Source organism: Equus asinus, chromosome 3, assembly GCF_041296235.1.
Source record: "Equus asinus isolate D_3611 breed Donkey chromosome 3, EquAss-T2T_v2, whole genome shotgun sequence".
NCBI classification, from domain to species: Eukaryota; Metazoa; Chordata; class Mammalia; order Perissodactyla; family Equidae; genus Equus; species Equus asinus.
Window position 1 is genome coordinate 150,879,492 of NC_091792.1, and position 13,471 is coordinate 150,892,962.

General features: G+C 40.9%; 1 long non-coding RNA gene across 36 annotated transcripts in view; it reads left to right on the forward strand.

Annotated features, from left to right (window-relative positions):
* LOC123284789 (uncharacterized) overlaps positions 1 to 13,471 on the forward strand; it is a 471,184-nt gene that overhangs the window by 15,095 nt on the left and 442,618 nt on the right. For all 36 annotated transcript variants that reach the window (XR_011502348.1, XR_011502333.1, XR_011502323.1 and 33 more), the window contains exon 2: positions 1,116 to 1,253. This is a non-coding gene — a long non-coding RNA (uncharacterized lncRNA). The remainder of the gene's footprint in view (positions 1 to 1,115; positions 1,254 to 13,471) is intronic.

Genomic DNA, 13,471 nt, shown 5'->3' on the forward strand with positions numbered 1-13,471 from the left:
GGCCTGGGTCTGCTTCCAAAGCGAGTGAGCATAAATCCCCGAGAGAAGGAGCACAGGCGAGAGGAAAGGAACTTGTCCCTGTCCTATAGGAGGTGAAGAGAGCCAGGGAATCCACCCACTCCCCTCTCTGTCAAGGGCACAGCAAAGAGAGAGTTGCACGTCTTATTTCTGTGGCACCTGAGGACTTTTACTACGTTAAAAGCAGGCCTGAGAGCCTTTGACTCAGGTTGGGCTGTTTGTGAGATCCCAGCAGAACTTTTGTCTTATTTTGGTCAGAAACTTAAGACTGAGCACCATTTCTCAGGCCTGTGGTTTCCTAAGTCCCTGAATGACTCCCTCCTAAGTGGAGAACCAGGTTCCTTCCTCTGCTCCACCCGTCTGGCAGGAATCTTTCCTTTCTTTGGGCTGCAATATTTCCTGGCCTCCAAAGAGTGAAGAATGATCTGAAAAACTCCTTTCAGTTCTGCTGCCAGAAATCTGGCTGATTAGCTGGGTTGAGAATAATTGCATGTCCAACCAGGAGCCCTGGAGAAGGTGATGTGTAAGGAGCCAGCATACGCAGGGTGTCTGGCACAGTTCCCTTCCACATGGTGGGGGTGCACTCAACAAATACACATCAATTGTTTGGTCTAGAAAATGCATTAGACACTTTACACATGAGCTCTTTTAATTCTCCTAATATCGCTGAGGGGGAGGCATGACTATTTCCACCTTACAGATGAGGAAACAAAGGTCAAAGAGTATAGTCACATTCCATAAGTCACACAAGCTAGAAAGAGGTGGAGTCAGGTGTGAATCAGGCCTCTGGGCATTTCACACCACACCTTACCATACCATATCATTCCATGCCATACCTAAACTTTTAACCACTGTATAGGGAGCATTTACAATTGGGATGGTCAATTTTATGTGTCAACTTGACTGAGCCGTGGAATGCCCAGAGGTTTGATCAAATATTCAGTGTTCCTGGGTGAGATTAACATTTAAATTAGTAGCCTGAGTAAAGCACATTCCCTTCCTTAATGTGGGTGGGCCTCATCCAATGAGTTGAAGGCCTGAATAAAACAAAAAGGCTTACCTTCCCTCAAGTAAAAGATAATTTTTTCTGCCTTCAGGTTTGAACTGAAACATTAGCTCTTCCTGGGTCTCAAGCCTGTGGGCCTCCAGACTGGAAGTACACCGTTGGCTCTCCTGGGTCTCCAGCTTGCCAATTTACCCTGCGGATCTTGGGATTTGCCAGCTGCCATAATTTTGTAAGCCAATTTCTTATATATATATATGTATATATGTATATGTAGCCTATATCCTATCGGTTCTGTTTCTCTATTTCTCTAATACAATGATATTCTAGGAATTGTGCTTAGCACTTTAGGATTACAGGGACACAGCAAAGACAAGAAAGCAGAGTCTTTGTTTTCAATATGCTCACAGTGCAGGCAAGCAACTTGACAGCACAGCCGCTGTACTGCTATTGAGGTATGAGAAGAGACTGACGGGACAGAGGAGCTAGGAGATGAGATTTTAGGCAGAAGGACTAGTGAATGTGAAGGCAGTGAGTCGAAAGGGCATAACCTGGTTTGGGGAATTTGTAAAAAAATCCTGAAAGGATGAAATTGCCAGAGTATCTGTGAGGTTCCAGTCAGGAAAACAGAAATCACATTAATTATTTTAACAACAAGCATCCACTGTGGAGGACTGGTTAAAGCAGGTACTGGAGGGCTAGGGAAGTAAACAGGATCGCCAAGACAGCGCAGGTGGTAAGTGTAGGAAGCAGCAATCACCCCTAGGCCTTGCAGCAGAGGAGAAATTGGGAAAATTAGAAATTAGAAGCTTGAAGGTGTTGGTGAGGAGCTGGGACTCAGAAACTGAAGATAGGTGTTGCCTGGGACCTTCTGGGACCTCTGAGGGGATATAGAAAGTCTGTTTCTGCCAGAAGTGTGCTGGAGCTGGCTGGCAGGGGCTTAGGAGAACCAACTGTTAAATTTCCAGAAATTTTTTGAGCTACTTGGTAAACCTTTAGTAGCTTGAAGTTACCCATGATGGGAGTATTTACACCACAGAAATGGACAAATGCTATAAAACACACTTATTTATTTATTTTGGAGAGTCAATTGTTGTCTGCACATGACTGGTTCTTGAACAGGGGCTGGAGACTGCAACCAAGGCTGGTTGCTGCTCTGGTGAAGTGCTGTTGCCGGGGTGAAGTGGCAAGTGGGGAGAATCAGCTCCCTGCTTCCTTCTGTGGCTTCTAGCTTCTCTCTAGAGTCCCTATTTCGCAGAATCTATAAGCAAGTAATCTGGCAAAGGAGAATTGTGGTTTGCAGAGTCCCAACCCTCACATCCCCAAAAGGAGAATTTAGAAGGGTCTCTTTGGAGCTGAGGGACAATAGCTTAAACACAAAAGGACTCAGCTTTCTGTTCCCTAGGAAGCACTGTTGCATAGTGGTGGTGAAGGGTTCTAGCCTGAAAATAATCCAGATCTTCCAGGGTTCAAACATTGGTTTTGCCAGAAACTTAAAGATCTGTGACCTTTAGTGAGATATTTAACCTCTCTTCTCAACTTTCCTCATCTATAAAATGGGGATAATCATAATATCTAGTCATAGAATGGATGAAATGTGATAATGGCTGTAAGATGAGCCTCCTTACCTTCTCCATCGAATCTTTTCTCAAATGTTAACTTTTCAGTAAGGACTTTCCTGATGACTATTTCAAATTGCACCCCCTTTCACCTCTGCACCGAGAACCCGTTATTGCCCTCCCATGAACTATTATTCTCTAACCTTTATCATCTTATAAGTTATAATTTAATTATGTATTTATTTTGTCTATTGTAACTGATATGTAAGCTCCATGAGAGCTGAACGTTTGTTCTGTTTTGTTGTCTAGCACATAATTGCTATTCAATAAATATTTATTGCATGAATGAAAAACTTTATCTAGAAAATAATATGCTCAAAGAAACGTTAGTAATCATTAATAAGATGAAAATTATTTTGTTAGTATTTTGGCCTTTCGTAAACACACTGCCCCCACAGAACTGAACTCGGTTCCATAAAATGAAATGTTAACCTACTTTGAAAGTCTCTCAAAAGAACTAACTGAGCTAGAATTCCAGGCCCTCAATAGTAGCTTGAAAATTTTAGATTTTTTGACATCTGTTAGATATCTCTCAAAACTGGCCAGTGGATTTACTTGGGATGTGACTAAGGGGAAACATCCTTCTTGGTCCACTTTTCTTTCAGTTGTGAGATGAAAGAAGCAGAAACAGAGCTTTCATGCCTGGAGTGTGCCAGAAAGACACTAGTACCATGTTAATACCCCCAGAGGAAGCTTCCTCATTTGCCCTCTTAAAACTACCATGTAGTAGATTAAAGTCTTAGCATTCCAGAGAGAAAGTGCCATACCTTGTTATATGGTATAGGTAAATTTCTAAAAATGCTACTAACTGGTAGTTCTTTGTGGACCTACTTTAATGAATAAGACTGATTTGTTATTAGCTTAAAGAGGAAACCAACCACCTCCCTAACTTTTACCAAGTGTGTGTATTTCTTCTCTCACATGGAGGCAACTTGATACATGTTGCCTATGTGGTCAAGGTTTAATATATCTTGATGGTAGGGAACATTTCGACATTTCCAACCAGCCGGGCTGGGTGGATCCTTAGTCAGGAACTAAGGAAGTTACTGCTGGGTGGCTTACGCGGATAATGGCTTTGCTCTTGTATTCCATTCTTGACCCCCACTTGAGGCATCCAGGTACCTATGAGATCACTTTCAGGTAGTGGTAGTTAAAAACAGGCTCTGTCGCTTGGGGGTAGATGAATGCTAACAGTAATGATGGCTCATGCTGACTGAGCACTCACTATGTGCCAGGCACTCTGGTCAATGTGTGATCTCAACTTTCATAGCAACTCTAAAAGATCAGTAGGTGCTACTGTCACCCTGATTTTACAGATAAGAAAATTGAGGCTTAGAGCAATTAAATGACTTTGCCGGGGTCACACATCTAGTAAGTGAAGGCACTGAGATTTGAATCCTGTGATTCTGACCCCAAAACCATACTCTTAAATGTTTGAACAAACCAGAGCGTTTAGAATCTGTATTTCACTGATGTTAGCTTTCCTTTTGGAAAGTCTTTTAGGAGCAACATTTGAGTCCTGCCTTGGGTGTACACAACACACAGAGGTGAAAGGGCCTTCTGTCCTTCCTTCGGTCACAGCATGAAAGGAGAGCAGCACCCTTGCGGCTAGTGCAGTGACAGCAGGGTACTTAGTAAGCTCTTCCTGGGGGAGGCAATGGGTGCACCAGTTACTTAACCTCTCAGTTCTCTTTTCTCATCAGTGAAACTTGTAACAATAGTACCCAACTCATGGGGATATCTTAAAAACTAAATGAGATAATATATGTAAATAACTTAGCACAATGCCTGGAACATGATAAGACCTTAATAAACTTTTAGATGTTACTAAAAAAGTGAGTGGCATTTTCTATTGCATAAGCTACTTCCCTTCACTAAGTCTTCAAACTTCAAGGTGTCACAAACATCTTAGATAATCCCCTACAATAGTATTTTCTAAGATATCTTCTCTGTATCTTGGAGCCAAAATGCTCTGCTCAGCATGAGTTCTAGGATCAGAATGGAAATACATTTATGATTTCTCCCTCTGTAAATTAAATGTTCTAAGAGTCTTGCAATAAAAACCTTGTCAAACTTGGTTACATAGCATTCTCTGAATGCTTTAAAAAATCATTAAAAAAATTTAAAACTTTATCTTTTTAGAGTTTTAGGTTCACAGTAAAATTAAGAGGAAGGTACAGAAATTCCTCATATACCCCCTACTCCCATGCATAGCCTCTCCCATTATCAACATCCCTCACCAGAGTGGTACCTTTGTTACAGTTGATGAACCTACATTGACACATCATAATCACCCAAAGTCCCTAGTTAACCTTTGGGTTCACTCTAGGTGTTATATATTCTATGGATTTGGAACAAATGTATAATGGCATGAATCCACTACTACAGTGTCATAAAAGAGTATTTTTTACCACTCTGAAAATCCTCTGTCCTCCACCTATTCATCTCTCCCCGCAACACCCCTGGCAGCCACTGATCTTTTTGTTGTCTCCATGGTTTGCCTTGCCCAAAAAGTCATATAGTGGGAATCATACAGTATATAGCCTTTTCAGATTGGCTTCTCTTATTTAGTAATATGCATTTAAGTTTCCTCCATGTCTTTTCATGTCTTAATAGCTCATTTGTTTTCAGTGCTGAATAACATTCCTTTGTCTAGATGTACCACTGTTTATCCGTTCATCTACTGAAAGACATCTTGGTTGCTTCCATATTTTGGCAATTATGAATAAAGCTGCTGGAAACATCTGTGTGCAGGTTTTTGTGGACATAAGTTTCAACTCCTTGGGATAAATATCAAGGAGTGTGATTGCTGGATTGTATGGTAAGAGTATGTGTAGTTTGATAAGAAACTGCCAAACTGTCTTCCAAAGTAGCTGTACCATTTTGCATTCCCACCAGCAATGAATGAGAGCCCCTATTGCTCCACATTCTCACCAGCATTTGGTGTTGTCAGTGTTCTAGATTTTGGCCATTCTAATAGGTGTGAAGTGATATCTCATTGTTGTTTTAATTTTCATTTCCCTGATGACATATGATGTGAAGCATCTTTTCATATGCTTATTTGCCATCTGTATTGCTTTTTTGGTGGTGTGTCTGTTAAAGTCTTTGGCTCATTTTCAGTCTGGCTGTTTGTTTTCTTATTGTTGAGTTTTAAGAGTTCTTTGCATATTTTGGATGACTGTCCTCTAGCAGTTGTGTCTTTTGCAAATATTTTCTCCCAGTCTGTTGCTTGTCTTCTCATTCTTTTGACATTGTCTTTCTCAGAGCAGAAGTTTTCAAGGTCCATCTTATCAATATTTTTCTTTTGTGGATGGTGCCTTTGGTGTTGTTTCTAAAAAGTTTTCACCATACCCAAGGCCATTTAGGTTATCATCTAGGAGTTTTATAGTTTTGTGTTTTATGTTTAGGTTTAGGACCCATTTTGAGTTTATTTTTGTGAAAGGTGTAAGATCTATGTTTAGATTTATTTTTTGCGTGTGGATGTCTGGTTGTTCCAGCACCATTTGTTGAAAAGACTCTTTGCTCCACTGTATTGAAGTTGCTTCTTTGTCAAAGGTCAGTTGACTATATTTATGGGAGTCTATTTCTGGGCTCTCTGTTTTGTCTCACTGATATATTTGTCTATTCTTTCACCAATATAATATTGTCTTGATTACTGTAACTTTATAGTAAGCCTTGAAGCTGAGCAGTGTCAGTCTTCCAACTTTGTTCTTCTCTTTCAATATTGTATTGGTTATTCTGAGTCTTTTCCCTCTCCATATAAACTCTAGAATCAGTTTGTTGATATCCACAAGGTAACTTGCTGGAATTTTAATTTCTGAATGCTCCTGATATAGAAGTTTCTTTTTGTCACATAGTAGTTATTAACATTCTTTGGAATACACTTTGGAAATGACGTCATATATAATTTCCTAATTCTTTGTGTGTGAGTCTCTTCAACTAATTTTCAAATTTCTTGATCATATTGTATATGTCTCTTTGTATCCACCATAGCACTGGACACATGGTAGTTACTTAGCAAAACAAATGTTGTTCAACTAATTCATTGGGTTCTATGTTCTATTTCAGAGAGAGCAGTTCAGTCCAGTCTAGTGTGAATGACCCCACCTGCAGGCAGGCAGTGTAATGTCACGGGGGGAACATTGGATCAAAAATTGCTGTGGCTTACTTTCCTCATTTATAGGATGATAACTTTGGCATCTCAAATTAAAGAGCCCCTGTGTTATTTTCTACCTTTAAATTCTATATAATCACTAATTAGGGGCATTAAAGTTGGTGAAGTTTTATGATATAAATATGCAAAAGAAAGGGAGGGGGTATAACCTTGGGGGAAATAATTGAAGACTAACCAAATGAGAAAAGCAAAGGCTATTTATTTGGAGCTTGCTATAGCAAGGGAGTCAGCCACCATCACTTTGGCAGAGACCCAAAGGCAGGTAGAGGAGAGGGAAAATTTTATAATGGAAAACAGAGAAGGCTTCAAGTGTTCCCAGATTGGAGGTTGGGGGGACAGAGAAGTTGGAGGAGAGCTAACTGGAAGCAGGGCATCTTATGTGATTGGTTGGGGTACATATTTGGCTTTTTCTGGTTGGTCCTAGGTTGGAAGCAGGGACAAAAATTAGGGAAACTGTCAGTTATTAATCAAATCCTGGCCATTTTGGGTTGATTGTCACAGGGATTATTGTTTGGCTTACTGGATTGTTACTAAAGATAACAGTCTGACTTCCTACAAGTCTGACTTCTAGCAGGCTGGCTTCCTGCACTGGTTACTATAGATAAGGGTTTGGTTTCTTGGGCTGGTTGCTGCATGTTTTGGGTCAGAGTTCTATTTTATGTGTGGTCTGGCCATTGTCTGCTTGTGTATTCAGTCTTTCATCCTCATTAACTAATTGGCTAAAATTCTCAATTCAACTCAATTCAAAAATTCTCGAAGTCAAGGGAGTGTGTCCAGGATCATCGTTTGTGTTTTTGGTAAAGATGACAATAGATGAAAACACAGATCTTTCTAGAATTATTTTCTTGGAGTTCATCAGTGTTACAAACCATTTGTTGAGTATAGTAGTTAGCCTTTTCTGATTCTGGAAAAGCTGTCCTCTTAAACCTTGTAAGAGTTATGAGTTCCTAAAGATATAAAGAAGATTTTGATGCCCATGGTTTCAGAATTTCTTGGCACTTTCTATTGCTCCTGTGGGAACTGGAGGCATGAACACAGAGAATTGAACTCCTGTACTGGTTATTTCTCAGGCTATCAACTAAGATTGGACTAGACTTGATGTAGTGCGTCTCAGAAATTTTAGAACAATTCTCAGGATCTCTGTTTATTTTATATTATTTTTTAATATGAAAAGAAAGATGTCCCTGTCCAGGGGTCCACACAGTCTGGCCTGTGGCCTGTTTTCATATAGCCTGAGCTAAGAAGTTTGTTTTTTCATTTTTATATGGTCATTAACCAAAAAAAGCAAAAAAGACTACGTGACAGGGACTGTAAGTGGCCTGCCAAGTCTAAAATATTTTATTCTCTGATCCTTTCGAGAAAGTGTTTGCCAACTCCTGCCTTGGTCAATTAATAGAGAACCCTTGCCAGGCTTTAGCAGTAGGGCTCTCTTCGTGTTCAGTGCAGTGGGGGTGGTGAGGTTGGTGGAACTGCCTGACAAGTCCATACAGTAGCTATAGGTGAAACACCAGTCTTACTTGTCAGACTGGACAAGGACGGGGAGCAGCAAGAAGTGCTCTCAAAGGATCTGACATCAGCTGGCTCCCAGGAACTGTAGACCTGAGTGTTTTGCTTTGTTTTTAAACCATTGTGCCTCCTCCCATGTGACTGCTCCCTGGGCTGGTCCTGCTTCCTTTTCCAGTCTAGCCTGTGTCATGGTTGGAGATAAGTCAGTATGTTCAAGTCTTCCAGGCATCCTCACCCCAGATCTCAGTCTTCTAAGTAAAGCTTAGAACATAATTTTGCTTACCTTTTCCATTTCTGCTTAATTCAGGGAGGAAAAAAAAAAAATGCTGAATTGCCCTTCTTAGAAAATGATGTAGTGCAGTCATTAGACATGTGGGGACAATGTATAATAACATCCTCAAAAGTGCTTGCAGCATGACATTAAGCGAGAAAGTTGGACACAAATGTAGACAAACAGCATAGTCTTAACTTTTTAAAATAAACAAATAGACAAACAACAGAATAGGCATCGAAATAAGACATTGGAAAGGAAACACTCCAAAGTTAACTGTGGTTGCCACAAAGAATTGGAATTCTGGGTTGTGTTTTTCATCTTTAAACTTTCTATACTTTCAAATTGTCCTGCCAAAAGAATGTATAGTTTTAAAACAAGATTAAAAAATAATAGTTTGGCCTAATGCTACTTTGGTGTATTCTAGTCAGAAGAAACATGTATACATTTACACTCAAATGTCGTCCTGGGAGCAGATGGAAAGTGCATCTGTAAAGATGTGATTTGAATCAAATTGTCACAGTTACCAGAAACCGGCAGAAAATGAAGAAAAATGGATATCAGGGAGCCTTGAATTATTCTGGTAACTGCTTCCATTCTGACTTTACTTCATAGGAAAAGACTTTTTTTCTTGCTTTAAATGTTTTGATGTTGAAGCTACTAAGAATTATAGTTGTTCTAACCCTTAATATATTTAATTTTCAAAACATGAAACTTCAAGTAGAAATGAAAGCCTTGAATGTATTTGAAACTCGCTGATGCCTTCTTTTTTACATAGGACAAATCCATTGCCTCTCATATTTATTTTTATTGCATCTATAAATCGATTGGGAACAATAAAAACCCAGAAGCCTGAATATCAGGAAGGAAAGGAGACTTTGTCGCAACTTGTTGGTAGCTCTTTGAAATACATATTTATTTCGAGCCACAGAAGTGCTGCGCATCAGCATCTTTTTCCCTTTAATAATGGAGAACAGTGTCTTCTCTGATAGGCAGCCAATGGGTTGGCAATATGGCAGCCCTACACCTTTTCAGGGCACTGTCATCACTTTATCTTCACAATTCTTATTTTTGTTGTTATTTGTCCCTCTTCCCTCCCTGGGTTATCCTTAGAAGTATGAGTGATCAGGACATACCATTCTGCATTTACCGTCTATATTTCTGACCCCAACCTACTGTCCCTTTCTCAGTCTCACTGGGGCTCCCACAGCACCCTTGCCTTCTCTCTACTGCAGCCACTCTAACCCTGTCTTGTACCCGTCCAATCCCTTGCATGGCTTACTCATTAGACTGTAAGCTTTTTGAGGTTCAGGGATCATGCCTTGCTCTTCCTTATTCTGAGAAGCCAACATGGAGCCTAGAATGTAGGCTTCAATACATTTTCTTACACGAATAAGCAAAGTGAAATCAAATTGAGTAATAATATAGAGCACTTCCTCTGTTTCAAAGACTGTTTAAGTAGTTTGCTTATACTAATTCATGTAATCCTCATAAAAAATAATCTGATAGCTCTATTCTTATCTCCACTTACACATAAATGAGATGGAGGTGCAATGGAGGTTGTAGACATATGGCTTTAGAGCAGAGGCTGTTGAAAGCTATTTTTCTCCTAACACCTTCCTCCTAGACACATTGGGGTGATGATGGTGGAAATGTTCTCATGAATATCCCTAACCCCAATCCCTGCAAGAGAGGGCAATGTTTGAGCAAACACATGAGTCTATATAGAGATCTTCCCTTTGTTCACCTCACCTGGACTACCCCTCATTTCTCAGCATGTTGGTGCATATGAGTGCCTGGCATCCATCCAGACCCTTGGCTGTGAAACCAGGCTCGTCCACCCACACACCATGTGATCAGGCTCATACAAACAGGCTTCTGGCATTTGGGCTTTCTTCGAGCATTTGTCTTGAATCCTATTGCTTCTTCTCCACCCTTGATCTCTCTCTCTTCTTTCTTCCAGTGTCTGCTTGGCTACTCTCCGGCCCTCTTGGCTTTGTTTTCAGCTCTAGGTTCTCTAAAGCAAAAAATCTTTTGATTTTTGCAGTGGCCCTTGGCTTCCCCAGCTGAGCCTGGCTGAGCCTGACTGCACACAGCCAGCATTCACTCTGGGCTCTTCTGTCCCTTGTAGTTTCTGGCAAAATTCCTGCTTGACCAAATTCCAACTTGAGTCACAATCCCCAGTGCTGACGTGGCTTCTAAGGCAGGGATGGAATTCTCCTAGAGCTTTTCTCACAGCAAACAGATAAACTGTGTGATGGGTTATACAGCTCTAGTTCCAGAATGGTTGTAGAACAGGGTGACTATGGCTTTCATGGTCAGACTTGAGCTTATCTTTCCAGCCTCACCTGTCAGCACTCTTCATGGGTCCCCCAAAAATCCTATTTGCCCTCATCTCAGAGCTTTTTCATACCGGATTCCCACTGCCCAGGAGACGTCTTGCCCTCAACCTCCACCATTCTGACTCCTTCTCATCCTGCGGGCCCCAGTTTTGATGTCACTTCCTTTGGGAAGCTTTCACTGCTTATGTACCCCCAGCCCTCGGTTGGATCATGTAGATGCCTTTTCTTTTTTCTCATTTGTTACTCAGTAAATCTCCATCATTATAACAAGTGATGTTCACAGAGTGCTTCATCATGCAGGACAGGTTGAAGAACTTTACAAGAATTAGCTGATCTTCCACAACAACCCTGAGACAGATACCACTCTTATCTCTATTTTACAGATGAGGACATCTGCCCAAGGGAAATTAAATAACATCTAAAGCTGCACGGGTAACTAGGTGTAGTCAGGTTTAGACCATTGGTGTTATGGAGCTGCATGATGTAGCTATTCCCAACTGCCTCTTTTGTGTGGCATTTCTTACACCGCATTGCGCTGTCTGGTTACTCCTCTGTTTTGTTCACAGCTGCATCCTAGCATGAAGTGCAAATCCCAGCAAAAATTAAGCTCAATTAATACTTTTTGTGGAATGAATGCCTGAATTTTAGTTAGAGATATTTTATGTCTTACAAATTCTAATAATACGTTCCTGATTCTTGATTTAGTGAGATCAAGTCGGAGAAAAAAAGGATGGCCAATTAATTAGTGTATTATCTTTTGTTCCTTAATGATTTTTGTATTAATTAATCTGATTCAATATGAACAATTTGAGCTGAAAAGAAAGTGTTGTCTATCCAAATCCCCACATTTTATATAGTTGGAGATTGGGGTCAGAGTATTTAAGTGACTTATCCAAGGTCATACATGAAGCCAGTGACAAACAGCGTGCCAAAATGGCTGATTTCCAGTCCTGTGCCCTTTAGAGAAGGACACTTGGTATCCTGGTCAAACAGAAACTACAGTCACATGAGGGCATGCAGTTAAAACAAACACCAAGTCTGCAGCTGGTTTGATTATGAATCTAAACAGCATGAAGGGGCTCGTGGCTTAGGTGTTCCCTCGGACTGCAATCAGCCTAGAGTAAACACAGGCGTCTCATGGGGAGGCATGTTTGGCCCAGAAAGGTCCAGACTCTGAGAAGCCTTTAAGAGTATTTTGTATACAGCTTGGCCTTTATTGTTGTGTGACCTTGGGTGCATTGCTTTCCTTCTCTGGCATCCGGTCTCCTCCTTTATAGTATGACAGAGTATTATGGACTTAATGTTTGTGCCCCCCCCCTCCCCAAGTTCATATGTTGAAGCTCTAACCCTGAAAGTGATGGTATTTGGAGGTGGGCCCTTTGGGAGGTAGTTGGGTTTAGATGAGGTCATGAAGATGAGGCCCCGTGATGATTAATGTCCTTATAAGAGAAGGAAAAGAGACTAGAGCTCTCCCTCTCTCCACCATGTCAGGACACAGTGAGAAGGCAGCCATCTGTAAGCCAGGAAGAGAGCTGTCACCAGGGACTGAATCCAGCGCATTGATTTTGGACTTCTAACCTTCAGAACTGTGAGAAATAAATGTCATTTAAGCCATCAGTCTATGGTACTTTGTTATAGCAGCCTGAGCTGATTAAGACACAGGGTTTTATGAGCTTGATCTTGAAGGCTCGTTTTGACTCTACAATTCTAACATTCTTTTCCAAAGTCCCCTCTGTTATTGGCTGTGTTCATTTCTGCCACTCTGCTGTCACTCAAGCCATTCCTCCTCACTGCTATGTTTTCTGCAACTCCTCACCATTAATCAAGATCTTCTGCGAACTTAGAGGTTGAGCACACATTTCAGCTCACAGGTGTGAAGAAAAAGCAGGGTCAAATCCAAATATTTCTCTTTATTTTCATGTGACCTTGAACAGTTACTTAACTTCTCTATGCCTCCATCTGCAAAGTGGAGTTAATAATACTTACAGGATAAGAATTGTGATGATTAAATGGAATTAAACATGTAAAGCACCCACATAGACCGGAGTTTGGCCCATTTTTCTGCAAAAGATCAGATAGTAAATAATTTAGGCTTGCAGGGCATGTGGTCTCTCAGCTTTGGCTTTGTAGGGCAAAAAGGACCACTGACAATATGCAAACAAATGAGTGTGGCTGTGTTCCAATAAAACTTTATTTATAAAAACAGGTGGCAGGCTGGATTTGCACCCCGCCACCTGCAGCACTGGGCTTTGCTATTCCAGGTAGCAGATTAGGATTCTCATTGCTTTTTTAAATTTAAACACACTTTAAGCTGTTTTATGTTATCCTTGGCTCTCCATGGGGCCGCTCTTTTCCTCCCTGACTCACCCTTCCTTTCCCAGATAAAGGGTAAGGAATAATGCCATAAACATTTGTTGAAATGAAATGAAGAAGAGTCTCCCCTCGCTCCAGGCCCAGGGTCCAGCTTCTGAGGGCCTCCAAATGCAGTGTGGGCCTGGTGCCAGAAGGGAAGAAAGACTTTCTCAGGATCCAGGGTGC